Below are 15,227 nucleotides of genomic sequence, written 5' to 3'. Positions count from 1 at the left end.
TGCAACACGTTAGGTATCTTTATTTTACAAAAAAATTCATAAACGTTTCAATTCATAACAAATACAATTAAATATATATTATATATATGTATATTACCTATTATATTATTCTAGTTGTTCTTTTAGAAATTGATCAACAAGATTTTGGTTTATATCATCGCTTCTTTGATCCTTACACTTGCATAAAAATATAACTCTATAGTTAAAATTTTCCAATCTCTGGCCTCTTCAGGAAATTTAACCAATTACTAAATATGTCATCACAAACTATTTCTGGTTCATGACTATACTGACCCTTTAACCATGGCTGTAACTAACTTTACGACTATTCCTAAGTTTACCATAAGGTAAAATAAAGAGCAACTCCCCAACCCTGTGACCTATTGGGTAACAACCCAAGACCCTATGTCTCCAGTTCCCTGCTTCATCCTAACTCCTTTATAAAAGAGCCTAGGCCAGGCATGGTGGCTCACGCCTGTAATCCCAGCAATTTAGGAGGCCAAGGTGGGTGGATCACAAGGTCAAGAGATCGAAACCATCCTGGCCAACATGGTGAAACCCCATCTCTACTAAAATACAAAAATTAGCTGAGCATGGTGGCGCACACCTGTAGTCCCAGCTACTTGGGAGGCTGAGGCAGGAGAACTGCTTGAACTCGGGAGACAGAGGTAGCAGTGAGCAGAGAGCGTGCCAGCCTCGTGGCTGGCGGCAGAGTAAGACTCTGTATCAAAAAAAAAAAAAGAGCCTAAAGTTTGCTATATACCATCAAGTTATAAACTGTTCCAAGCTTGTTAATTTCACCATAATTAACCAACTGTTTCTTATTTTCTGACCCAATTAAAAAATACTACATAAAAAAGACTAATGTTGTATGTCCCCTGCTGCTTAATCAAGTTTGCTGGGGGCATACAAAATTATCAACTTTTCCTGTTTAGTACACTCTCGGCTTGAGAAAAATATTAGTAATAGCCCTTACTTCTATTACTATCATCCCCTAAAGTCCTGCTCAGAAATACCTCCAGACTCTTATCCTGGGTCTTGTCAAATTCAGCAGCTCTTTACTACCAAACAACATTCAATGGAGAAGAGAGAAGATATTGATAATAAGGTGGAAAATTTTTTTTATTTTTTTTAAAAGGAAGATCAATACACATGACATTCAAAAAGAGACCCAATGGCTATGGATCTTTGATATAATCCAACCCACAGTGCCCTGACACAAGATTCCAAGCTTAATCTGTACAGCATTTCTGGGGTCCTCTGTACTCCTCCAAAGTATCTATTTGTGAAAAGTACCACAAAAGAAATCCCACTGGACTTTTAAATATATTGACAACTGATATATAGAAAACAAATCTGCCTGCTAAATTACTCAATTATCCCTTTTTCTATACATGAATCTGCTAAAACCAAACACTGAACTAGCTCCCTAAACTTACCTGATAGAACTAAACAGCCCACAAACTCACAATGGAGATTCACAAATCTATACTTGTCTGGGTACCAAAAAAGTACAGTTGGGTACTTCTTTGGGCAGACTTTGTTACATTAGTGAAGAGTAGTGTCCCATGAGCACATAATTAAAAACCTCTTCCTCACTTCAAAAATTCTTACTGATAAAACTTCATTGGCAAAAGCTGCCGAGCATAAAAAAAAAAGTTAATTCATTGATTCAGGTTGTCTTGGATAATAAAATAGTCTTAGATTACATCTTAGTTAAACCAAATATATATATATATATATATATATATATATATATATATATATATTATACATATACATATATATGTAATATATAATACACATATGTAACATATATGTAATATATAATACATATATATGGTTACAAATGTCATATGCTATGCTTATATAAATAAATCTGCAAACAATAAAAACTCAAAGTAATGTTAAAACAAGCCACTTGATTATAACCATCCTCCCCAACTGTCCCCAAGGATTGGTTTTCTTCCTTGTTTTCTTAGATTCCTCATAAAATATAGTCCATGTCTTATGGGAATAGCTGAAGTTAGACATATTAATCTTGCTAATTTTGTTTATGCTTTATATTATAACCAAATATACAAAATGAAACAGTGACTGCAAGAATTAATATAATAACAGCTCCACATCAAGTTTCCATGCATGGAACTCATAAATATTTTGAGCTCCTTGCTAGAAACTTTTATTCCTCATATCCTACTCTCCAATCTTTGCCCCAATTCAACAAGAAGTAGCCAGAATAGTCTCTATATCCCCTCAGAATTGAGAAATGACAAAAGATAGGAAGACTGAGACAGAGCAGCAAAACCTCTTAAGGTTCACTGGCCTCCCCATAGGCTTAAAAATAAAGTAAAATACTGAGTTCCTTCAAGGAGCATTCCAGGTACCTAGCTAGCCTTAAAAACTAAATAGACAACCTGATATAAACAAAAATATAATAATAGCTTAAAATAGTAACCAAAAATGATACAGCCACAACATATTTGCTTCTCTCTAAAAATTAAATATAACATTTTAACATATGTCCCTGAGTTGTTTATCAAAAATCCAAACCCCCTTCAAATGGAAAATACTGTCTGTCCACTGGCACATAGACCTCAGATAAAGGGAAACTAAGAACTGAACCCTCACCACTGTTCTTTATTCTAAATTTCTTCCTGAGAGGTCTAAAAAGAGTCATACCCACAGGTTAGAACTTAACATTCCTTTTTGTTGACCCTAAGCTTTTAAGCAAAGCTTTATTTCTCTAACCAATTGCAAATCAAAGAATCTTCAAATCCATCTATGATCCCCAAGCCCCTGCTTCAAGATATCCCATCTTTTGGGGCCAAACCAATGTATAACCTCCGTGTATGGATTAATAATTTTGCCTGTAACTTCTGCTTTCCTAAAATTTACCCCTGCCTTTAAAAACCTTTACTTGTAACCCATCAGAGAGGCTGGGTCTTAACTGTGAGCTGGCCAATGCTCCTAGCTTGATGCCCCACAAATAAATTTGCTCCTTTCTTTCACTGCAAAACATGGTGTAGATGTTTAGCTTTCTTGAGCCAAGCAAGCAGACCCAAGTTTGGTTCAGTAACATGTAGAATATCTTTCCTTCTTCTTTGCTCTAATATCTCCTAATTTTCTCTCAATTTTATTCTAATATACCATCAACAAAAATGTATGTAAGTCCAATCAGGTGAAGGAGTGAAAGGGAGATGAAGAAAGGGACACAGACATTGGACTATGAAGGAAAGAAAGATACAGGTTTGCAATTAGGGGAAGTCATAGGAGCTCAGAGAGGAATTGTTTTGTTTCTATAACACAGGACAAATGAGTATTTTTAAAGTTTAGTGGGAAGAAGTCAGGAGAAAAGGTGAGGCTACAAATGGAGGAGAGTGGGGGGAGTTGATGGGATAGGGTCTGTGAGGAGGCAGGATGGGATGAGACAGGAAACACAAGGATGAGCCTCATGTGGGTAGGGAAACGCCTCTTTCATAGGGACTTCAGGGATCAGTGATGAATGGAGGCAGGTACAGGTAGTGGAGTGGCAGGATATTGAGGGAGCTCCCTATCTGATGGCCTCTGTTTTGCAATGAGGTAGGAGGAAAGGCTGCCTGATGGAATTGTGAAGGAAGATGGTGAGGAAAGAGTTCAAGGGAGAATGGAATTCTGAAATGACCACAGAGGAGGATGGGAAATAAAGGAGAGTGGGAAACCAAGAGCTGACTTTGTTTCAATTATATAGTGTTTAAATTGTTTGCTATTGTCATAAATTGTCCTAAACCTAAGCTCTGATAAGAAAACGTAATGCCGCCTCTAGAGAACTGAGGCTTAAATCTCTAACACTGCCATGGGAGATCATTAATAAGCAACTTACAGAATTTGGAATAAATTAATATTTTACTCTAGTGGTTTCTGACTCTCAGTGAAGGTGAAGGTCATACCCTCAAAGGCCTTTCTTGAGAGTCAGAGACTATAGGCCTTGATAAGTTTATTTCATAAGATTAATTCATGCTAAGGCAGAAAAATAAAGGCATTCAACATTTGGGAGCACTGACTGGAACAGACAAATGACATTAGACATGTTCATAAAGGGTCTAGCCAATCTGATTTTTTTTAATTCAGAATTGGCTAAACTGAAAATGTTAGCAGTTAAATTTTTTTTCTTTTCTCATAGTTTTTTAAATTGTACTTTAGATTCTGGGGAACATGTGCAGGTTATGCAAGATTGTTGCACAGGTACATTCATGGCAAGGTGGTTTGTTGCCACCATCCCCCCATCACCTATACCTGACATTTCTCAATATGGGGAGCAGTTAAGTTTTAACAAGAGATTTGAGATTAAATGTATTTATAATGAAATGCTAAATACTAGTTAACAGTTGTGCCTTTATATTAATAAACATGTGATGTCAATGCCTCTTGTGGCTAACTTGAAAACATCAACATTACAATTACCTAAATATCCTACTTTGTTTAAAGTATATTATCTTCTAGAAATATTTACTGCTTACATGATGATTTAAATAGTTACTGTGTTTACAACTTAATAACTTTTTTCAGTAAACAAAGGAGTTAGACAGACATTTGTCCAAAGAAAACAACCAAATGACCCATAAATACATAAAAAGATGCTCAGCATCATTAGTTATCAGGAAAAGGCAAATCAAAACCATGATGAGACACCAGTTCATACATACTAGGATGGCTAGCATCAAAAAGACAGAAAATAACAAGTATTGGCAAGGACATGGAAAAATTGGAAACTTCGTGTATTGTTGGTGAGAATGTTAAATGGTACCACCACTTTGGAAAACAGTTTGGCAGTTCCTCAAAACACAAATATATAACGTAGCAATTCCACTCCTACATATATACACAAGAGAAATGACAAGACCCCAACTCTAAAAATTTTTTTGAGGAAATTTTTTTTTAATTGAAAATAAGGTCAAGAGCGGTGGCTCACACCTATAATCCCAGCACTCTGGGAGGCCGAGGTGGGCTGATCATGAGGTCAGGAGTTCGAGACCAGCCTGATCAAAACGGTGAAACACCATCTCTACTAAAAATACAAAAGTTAGCCAGGGGTGGTGGTACATGCCTGTAATCCCAGCTACTTAGAAGGCTGAGACAGGAGAATCACTTGAACCCGGGAGGCAAAGGTTACAGTGAGTTGAGATTACACCACTGCACTCCAGCCTGGGTGACAGAGCAAGACTCCATCTCACAAAAAAAAAATTAAAAATAAAAGAAATCCATTTGATTACAAGTGTCAGAGAACTCAACTGATAGCAACTTAAGTCAAAAGCAGTTTACTCTTCCCAGAAAACAGAAGTCTGGGGGTAGGTGATGATGCTTGGCTCCCCTGAGCCATATGAAGGCATCTCCGTGGATCCAGGATTTTGGATCCATGGATCCTCCTATTTGATGCCTGATTGCAAGATTGATGCCACAGTTCCAAACACCGTGATCAAAGCTAGAACAATGGACAAAGGACGATAACAGTCACTTCTGTACCCTGTTACCAAGAACACAAAAGCTTTCTAAGACATACCCAGAAGACTTCTCCTTACATCTCGTGGTCAAAATTATGCCACATGGCCACCCCTAGCTGCAAGTGAGGCAAAAAAAAAAAAAAAGTAGTGTTTTCCACACCACAACCCCAAACAAAGAGTTCTATAGGCAATGAAGAAGGCGAGAAAGGATATTGGATAGAGAAATAATAGTGTCTGCCACACCTCTCTCTCCATGCACATACCTGAAAAACCCTACTGACACAGAATTATATCAGCAATCTTAAATCTAAAAACACAAAATTGATCTCAATGCCCTGGTTGGTACCTGAAATAAACAAATCACCCCTCCCTTCACCCTTATTCATCCCTTTCCTGTCCACTGGGATGGCTTTCTTGCCACTGAGGCCACCTTCTGGATGTTTTACTTTCTGGAAATCTCCAGACAATTTTAGTGTGTTTTGAGTAAATAAAAAGCACAAAAAAATTTTGCCTGCACACAAAATGTACTCTGATTTCATAAAAAGAAACTTGATTCCTCATGGCATAATCTGCTTGTTTCATACCCTCCATCCCAACCTCCTAACACCCACACATGCACACATTTGCCACAGTTTGCGTGCACACACCCGCATACACACATAAAATTCCTTTTTTTTCTCTGCAGAGTCACCTTGTCTTGTAGCTTCTTTCTTCATCTACCTAGTGGTTTTCTCAGAGGTACATTCCAATATTTTACTTACATTAAAATACTTACCATCTTATAAAAGAAGGAAAATGTAGTGAGATTGTGGACTGTTAGTTTACACAGGTAACATTTCTCAGAAACCATTCTGTTTCAGATCTTCATGTGGACCTGATGGTTTCCATAATTCTGCTTGGGTGTTTACCTTTTATTGAGGAAATACCATATGCCAGACACTATGATAAATTCTTAAGACATATTATCACTGTTGTTCACATTACCCTCCGAGGTCAGTGTCCTAGACCCAGAGTTAACTAACTTTCCCATGCTTATACAACTAGTTCCTGGCAGACCTCAGATTTGAAGCCAGCTCTGTCTGACTTTAAAACTCATATATATAGTGCTTACAAGTGAACATCTCATTGTACTTGACTTTCAAATTCAATTAGCAAATGTCATCAGACCTCCAAGAGATTTTTAATAAAAGTAATATTCTTTAATGCTAGGATGAAAATAGTTTCCAAACCAGCAAATGACATTATATTTGGAAATAGATTCTTTATTGATGTATAAGGATGAGTAATGCTACAGTTTGCTTCAGGATCCATGTCATGGAGCCATCTTAATGCTAGGTCTATGTAAGCATGGGAAAATTACTAAACTTCTCTGGGTCTGGGACACTAACCTCAGAGGGTAATGTGAACAACAGTGATAATACATCTTAAGAATTTATCACAGTGTCTGGCACATGGTATTTTCTCAATAAAAGGTAAAAACACCCAAGCAGGATTATGGAAATATGCTAAATTACACATGATTTTTTTAAAGACAATGATCCAAAGCAAATTCACATAAAATTTTATTTTCTAAAAATAAAATAATATATAGCAAACTTATTTACAGAATTATTTAAAACAAAAGTCTTCGACTAGATAATCTGAATAATTATATTGCAATTTTCCTGATTATTTTTAGTCTACTTTATTTCCAAATACAACTTCACTGAATTTCCATAAGCCCTTATATTATATTTTTAAAAATTGCAAGCAAACATTTTTAAGGATTAATTAAATAGAATGCATCAGTGGATTTTTTAAATCATTTGATAGCTACAGATTTAGGTAGTATTATATTCCATAAACTCATAAAATATGATGCTATTGACTCCTTTATTCACCAAGATAAACAAATGTACAGCTCATTTATTTATTTTATTTTATTTTATTTTATTTTTTAAACAGAGTCTCACACTGTCGCCAGGACTGGAGTGCACTGGCACAATCTCAGCTCACTGCGACCTCTGCCTCCCAGGTTCAAGCGATTCTCCTTGCCTCAGCCTCCCAAGCAGCTGGGATTACAGGCGCCTGTCACTGCACCAAGCTAATTTTTTTTTTTTTTTGAATTTTTAGTAGAGATGGGGTTTTCTATGTTGGCCAGGCTGGTCTTGAAATCCTTACCTCATGATTTGTCTACCTCAGCCTCCCAAAATGCTGGGATTATAGGCGTGAGCCACCATGCCCAGCCTCATTTATTCTTAAGAACACAGCTTATCTTTGATAACTCTTAAGATTATTTTGCAGGAAACAATCTATAAAATAGAAGAGTAAAACAATTCCCAAACTTTCCAATAACCTTCACAAAACGAGTCATTTCTAAGCAAGTATTTTGGAAGTTGAGAGGCTCTTTTACTTAAGAATGTCATCTGGTAAATATATAACATTTCTGACAAGGAAATACTCCTAGTAAATCTACCTTCTAGTAAAATCTACTATTTTAAAGGTAAAATACATTCAAAGTGATCATTTTGAGGATGTCAATATGCCATGTTCTCCCACTATACCTCTGAAATAAGACTAGAGTAACTCTCAATTGACTTTACTTCAAGAAATACTTCTTAAACATCATCTACACACCTACACCTCTTTCTTCACCTCCCACCTAATGAGCAAAGAGAGAAACAAGTCCCTCTGCTGCTCAATATGTGGGATTATGTGAAAATCCAAGAGTGTAGATTCTTTAAAAAGAGTGTATTAGTTAAGTCTCTTTTCGTCGCAAATGTGAGAAACCCAACTTAACTTAAACTAAAACGTAATTTTAGAAAGAATCTATTGGCTTGTTTTCCAAAAAGTCTAGGAATAGAACTAGCTTTAGACATCAATAGACCTGAGGATTCTAATGATATCCGCAGGCATCTTTCCCTTTCTCAGAGTCAACTTTTGACTGTTTATCTGCGTGGTCTTTTTCTCTTCTAACCACAATCTTCCTCCCTGTGATTTGAGAAAATGGCCACTGGCAGCCTTAAACACAGAACATTCCAGCACCATTACACTAGAGGAAAGAGTCTTCTCCCACTTGTTCTAGTAGAAAAGTCATACTTTGATATGTCAGTTTGGCTCACATTTCAACCTCTCTAAGGAGGTTGGAATAAAAAATACAGTGATTGAGAATTCATATAGAAGCCCATAGGATAGAAAATGATAGTTCCAAAAAGAAAGATAGATGTTGGATAAATGAATAAGATTTATGCAATTATAGAGAGTTAGAAATGGAGGCAGAGTTCTATTAAAGAAATAGAATATGTAATTTAAAACTTTTCCACAAAAAAGCCCTCTAGATTCTGATGGCTTCACTGATGAGTCCTATCAAATATTCAAGAAAGGAAGAATACCAACCTTACATAAACCCTTTCATAAAAGAAAGGAGAAGGAAAAACATACCAATTGGTTTCATGAGGTCTGATACCAAAACCTCAAAACACATTAAAAAAAAAAAAAAAAGGAAACATTATATAACTGGCTGGTTAGCTCAGTTGGTTAGAGCACGGTGCTAACAAAAAAGGAAAATTATAAACGAACATTTTTATGAACAGAGATTCGGAAATCCTCAGTGAAGTACTAGGCAATGGGATCCAACAAATATTAATAGAACAAGGATAATATCCCATGATCAAGTGAGGTTTATTGTAGGAATGAAAAGTTGGGTCAACATGAGAAAATCAATGTAATTCACCACACAACCAAAGTAAGAGGGAGAAAAAAAAAATCATCTCAACAGAATAAAGAAAAAGCATTTGACAAAGTTCAAGACATATTCCTCTTGAAAATTTTGGAAACTAGAAATCAAAAATAATTATATCAATCTGATAAAGGACAACAAACAGCTAAAATCCAAGATGAACTAATGCTTTTCTCATAACAGCAGGAATAGGACAAAGGTATCTGTTCTCATCACTTCTATTCAACATTGTACTGAAGTTGTAAACAATTGCTTTGAATGCAATAACATATAAGGTTAACATATAGCATATGGCAACATATATATTATTGTATTCAAAGCAATTGTCAACAACTATATTATTTGGTGATCAGAAAGCTGTTTTAGGTAGGCTGGGCGTGGTGGTTCACGTCTGTAATCCCAGCACTTTGGGAGGCCCAGGAAGGAGCATAACTTGCGCCTAGAAGTTCCAGACAAGCCTGGGGAAAATAATGAGACCTCGTCTTTACCAAAAGTCAGAAAAGTTAGCTGGGTGTAGTGGTGTGCCCCTGTAGTCTCAGCTACTTGAGAGGCTGAAGTAAGAGGGTCACTTGAGCTTGAGAGGTCAAGACTACAGTGAGCCGTGATTGCACCACTGCACTCCAGCCTGGACAACAGAGGGAGACCATATCTCAAAAAAATAAATAAAAGAAAGAAAAAGGAAGCTGTTTTAAATATTTTACATACTAATATGATAGCTCATTAGGTATGTGTGAGCAATGATCCAAAATATGTCACACATGCACACACATGCATGCACACATACATATAGTATAAATATCCTATAGAGTTTATATGTTCATAAATAAGAGGCTCCTTTATGTGAGTCCTCCTTACTGGGCAGTTGATGGGCATTGCTGTTAGACTAGCAACTCCTGGAACCATTGAACAAACTAGCCAATTCCTTGCACCCACAGGGATTCCAGCCCAGCTCTAAGGCCAGTTCCAAGAGCCTCTCTTGGAATTCGCACTAAAGGAACTCTCCCTTTTGCTGCAATTGTTTTGTGTCTGATGACTCTTATCTGCTCCAGTGCCTCCTTTCAGTAGTCAAGATAGTCTTGCTGCTTTCCTCTTTGTCATCAACACATGTGATCTGCACACCAAGATGCAATTAATCAACTGGTAATAGGTAGAGGAATTTCTTTCATACCCTTGTAAAACTCTTACCTGATAATGCCTATTGTCCTTGCTAACAAAAGAAACCTTTCCAAAATCGTAACTGGGATACTGGGCCAAATCACAGAGGACCTTTTGGCCATGATGGCCGTTATCACCTTTTCTTTGCAGAAGCAAAGACATACGGCGGCCTCCACTGACTCCACATATGGTGCCTAGTAAGGCCCCTCATTTCTCTCTACAACTTGCAAATAACTCTTGTATCTGCAATAACTCCTTCCTGCCCCACAACAACACACCCTGCCAACTGCCAGCCAGCCCCCACTGAGATACTGGTGCCTTTATCAGGACAATTTGACTTCTGGTCTGCCTATCAATGCTATCTTCCTAGGAGGGACCACCTTGAGACTGCCTTCTGAAGCACTAAAGAAGAGAACCAGTTCTATCTGGATCATTCCCCCACCTAAGCTACATGACAATGGGAGAGCACACTCAGATTTCACACACCAAATTCCAGGCTGTGATCTCACTGAAACTACCTCCTCAGTGTGGGGACTGGTTCAAGAGAAGGATAATTATCAGATGGTTAGGAAACAGAATAATGAACAAACTAATCTTTAAATTAAAAAAAAAATAAAAGTGGCATTCTACCAGTAAAAAAACTTAACTGGGAAAACATTCATTAGGATATCAGTGCGCTGCCTGCTCTTGGGGAAAGACTGGGAGAAGGATACATGATCTAAATTGCAAACTTTATTGACTGAATGTCTGGCTCTGTTTTCTAAACCTCTGTAAAAAAAAAAAAAAAAAAAGAAGAGGAAGAAGAAGAAGAGAAAGAAAGAGAGAAAGAAGAAAGAAAAGAGGAAAAGAAAGAAAAGAGGGGAAAAAGAAAGAAAAGGCTTTAATGGCAAAAGTCCTCTACTATGAAAAAACCTGGTTTAAAATACATTTTAGTTGTCCAGAAGCTGAATTTGTTGAAATGTCCATTTTCCCTCCCTTCTGAGTTTGTATTTCTCTCACTGTAAGAGATGGTTATGTCACCATGTACATGTCTCCCTAAAATTTTGCCATTTCTCTCCTTCAACATTATTATTACAAATTTAATTTCAATTCTCCCTAATAACAATGGGCCAATATTTGCAGTTCAATGGCTAATCTCTACTTCAGTCCTGGAAATAAGCCCCAGTAGACTAAGAGCAAAAGAGTCAGATAAAGACACCTAAAATGTAGACTTCATTTACCTCTTTCTTTTCATCCTCATTAGCACTCTCAACCACCTTCCAGCATCTTTTCTGGAAAATTTCCCCTCCAGAGATTCATATCAAAGTAAGCTTACTATACAAATCTGAGAGGAAATAGGATTGGGGTAAAAAGTCTGGTCTTATATTCTGGTGTCTATTTCTGGCCCTAACAAATGCATCTTTGGTTAAGTAGAACATGAAACATTATAACTTGGTTACAACCTCAAAGATATAAACGAATCGTTGAGATATTTTATGATATGTTTTATTTGGAGAAGGGCCTTTCTGGATAAGATCAGCAAGATGTCCTCCCCCCACCCCTCACCGCCCGTAGGACACAAGACTTCCTAAAATGATAAGTATCATTAAGAACAATTTGTTATTTCTATTTTTTATTTATTTTGGAGACAGGGTCTCACTCTATTACATGGGCTGGAGTGCAAGTGGTGCAATCATAGCACAAAGCAATCTTGAACTCCTAGACACAGGTGATCCTCCTGCCTCAGCCTCTCAAGTAGCTAATATTGCAGGGCCTCACCACCATGCCTGGCTAATTTTTTTATTTTTATTTTCCATAGAGACTGAGTCTTGGGCTCTGTTGCCCAGACTGATCTCGAACTCCTGGGCTCAAGCAATCCTCCTGCCTTGGGCCTCCCAAAGTGCTGGCATTACAAGCATGAGCCACTGCTCCTGGCTGCTTTCTTTTATTTTCATGAGACAGCACATGTACTAAGGGGAAAAAAACTTCAAATAGAACAAGGAGTTCCTTTCTACTACACAACCTAAGCCAGTTATGTCTGAAAATTACCTCTAACAAGGGTTTTCTACTTCTCTTTGCAGAAGTTCTATACATTTATATATATATATCTACATTTTAGTAGTTATTTTTTTAATTCCTTTGCTTTACACAAATGGAGAAATGTGACTTGTTCTATATATTTTTGTAACGTCTATCTCATTTATTTTTAAAAGCCACAGTTTTTCCTATTGCTATACATAATGCTATACATTTAGTTGCCTATTTTTTCTCACTACAAATTACACTTCAACATCTTGCATCTTTTCAGCTTTGTGAATGCATGTCCATTGGATAAATTCCTAAAAGTGGAATTGCTTTATATAGGTTTAATTTTAATAGATATTGCTAAATTGTCCTCCACAGAGTAGTATTTCTCAATTTGTACTCTCACTGACAGTGGATGGGAGTATGCCTTTTCTCATATTCTTGCTAACATTACTATATTATCCAACTTGCTAATCCTTTTTAATAATCTGATATGTGACAGATGATATCACCTTTGTAGGTTTTCTGTTGGTTTCTATATGTATATATTATTACAAAATATATATATATATATATTATATTACAAAGATATATATATATCTTTGTAAATAAGGTTGAGAATAATTTCATGTGTTTATAATCCATTTACATTTAGTTTTCTGTAAAACATCTATTTATATATTTTGCTAATTTTTTTATTTTTATAGCTTGTCCTTTTCTTATTGACTCTTAAGAATTCTTCAATGCTAAGAAAATTGGTGTTTTACCTGAAATTTTTTTTGTAATTTACCAGTTGTCTTTTGACTTTGTTTAGAATATTTCTTGTTGTACAGAAAGCTTCATTTTCTTTGATAATAACTACCTTTAAGTATTTTTCTTTCTGTCATTTTTTGTATGTCAGTTAAAAATTCTTTATCATACCAAAATTTTTGTTTAAATTTGTACCTTTTCCTTGAATATTTTATTGTTTTCTTTTTCATTTATTTCTGACAGTTTAGAAGTTGGTAGACAATTTAGCTAGATTTTTCCACAAATGGAAAGCCAGTTGTCCCAATACTAAATTAGTAACTAATCTATTTTTCATATTGCTCTGAAATTTCACCTTTAGTACATATCAGATTCCCATATTATTTTGATTCTAGATGTAGACTGTGCTTTCTTTTAGTATAGAGTAGGCAAACCTCCGCAAGTTAAAATGGGCCAAAATATTGGTCCCCCCAGACCCTGGAGCAGCTAAGCTGGTCCTCAAGTAACCCAGGCCTTAAGCAACTGCCTCTACATGCAGCTTTGATTGATTTCCCAGCACATCATAAAAATATTTTTATTTTCTATATGTACCACAACATGAAGAAGGTTGGGAAGCACTAGTGTTTGTTTGTAGTTATATAGGATTAAATTATCTCTGTACAAAAAGCTACATAGGTTCAAATCTAAGGACTTATCTTTACCAGTTTTATGACCTTTGGTGAATTATTAACTTACCTTGCTGAAAAGAGAAATAAAGAAATTTGTTCTTGATATTGTTTGTTTATCTTTCCTTGGGAATGAATGTTGAATTTTATCAAATGCCTTCTCAGTATCTATGAAAATATCCCACTTTTAACCATTTAGCCTATTAAATATATAAATTAAATCTACATATATATATAGAAAGAGAGAGATATAGATATAGTTTTTTTTTAATTATACTTTAAGCTCTGGGATACATGTGCACATCCTGCAGGGTTGTTGCATGGGTACACACATGCCATGGTGTTTGAGTCTACATCCCCCCACATTGCCTACATCAGGTGTTCCTGCCAGTGTTTTCCCTCCCCAGCCTCTTTGCTCCCCTCGCTGTCTCTCCCCTAGCCCTCCACTCACCAACAGACCCCAGTGTGTAATGTTCCCCTCCCTGTGCCCATGTGTTCTCATTGTTCAACACCCACCTAACAGTGAGAACATGCAGTGTTTGGTTTTCTGTTCTTGTGTCAGTTTGCTGAGAATGATAGTTTCCAGATTCATCCATGTCCCTACAAAGGACATGAACTCATTGTTTTTTATGGCTGCATAATATTCCATGGTGTATATGTGCCACATTTTCTTTGTCCAGTCTATCATTGATGGGCATTTGGGTTGGTTCTAGGTCTTTGCTATTGTAAACAGCAACTCAACGAACATATGTATGCATGTGTCTTTATAATAGAATGATTTATAATCCTTTGGGTATATACCCAGTAATGGGATTGCTGGGTTAAATGGAATTTCTATTTCTAAATCCTTAAGGAATTGCCACATTGTCTTCCACAATGGTTGAACGAATTTACACTCCCACCAACAGTGTAAAAGAATTCCTTTTTCTCCACATCCTCTCCAGCATCTGTTGTCTCCAGATTTTTTAATGATCGCCATTCTAACTGGCATGAGATGGTACCTCAATGTGGTTTTGATTTGCATTTCTCTAATGACCAGTGATAATGAGCATTTTTTCTTATGTTTATTGGCCTCATAAATGTCTTCTTTTGAAAAGTATCTGTTCATATCTTTTGCCCACTTTTTGATGGGGTTGTGTTTTTTTCTTGTAAATCTGCTTTAGTCCTTTGTAGATTCTAGATAAAGCATATTCAGTTAGGAAAAGAGGAAGTCAAATCGTCTCTATTTGCAGATGACATGATCGTATATTCAGAAGACCCCATTGTCTCAGCCCAAAAACTCCTTAAGCTGATAAGCAACTTGAGCAAAGTCTCAGGATACAAAAATCAATGTGCAGAAATCACAAGCATTCCTATACACCAATAACAGACAAACAGAGAGCCAAATCATGAGCAAACTCCCATTCACAATTGCTACAAAGAGAATAAAATACCTAGGAATACAACTAACGAAGGATG

Source organism: Cebus imitator, unplaced genomic scaffold (assembly GCF_001604975.1).
Source record: "Cebus imitator isolate Cc_AM_T3 unplaced genomic scaffold, Cebus_imitator-1.0 Scaffold402, whole genome shotgun sequence".
In the NCBI taxonomy this organism is placed as follows: Eukaryota; Metazoa; Chordata; class Mammalia; order Primates; family Cebidae; genus Cebus; species Cebus imitator.
This window is presented reverse-complemented; position numbering follows the sequence as displayed.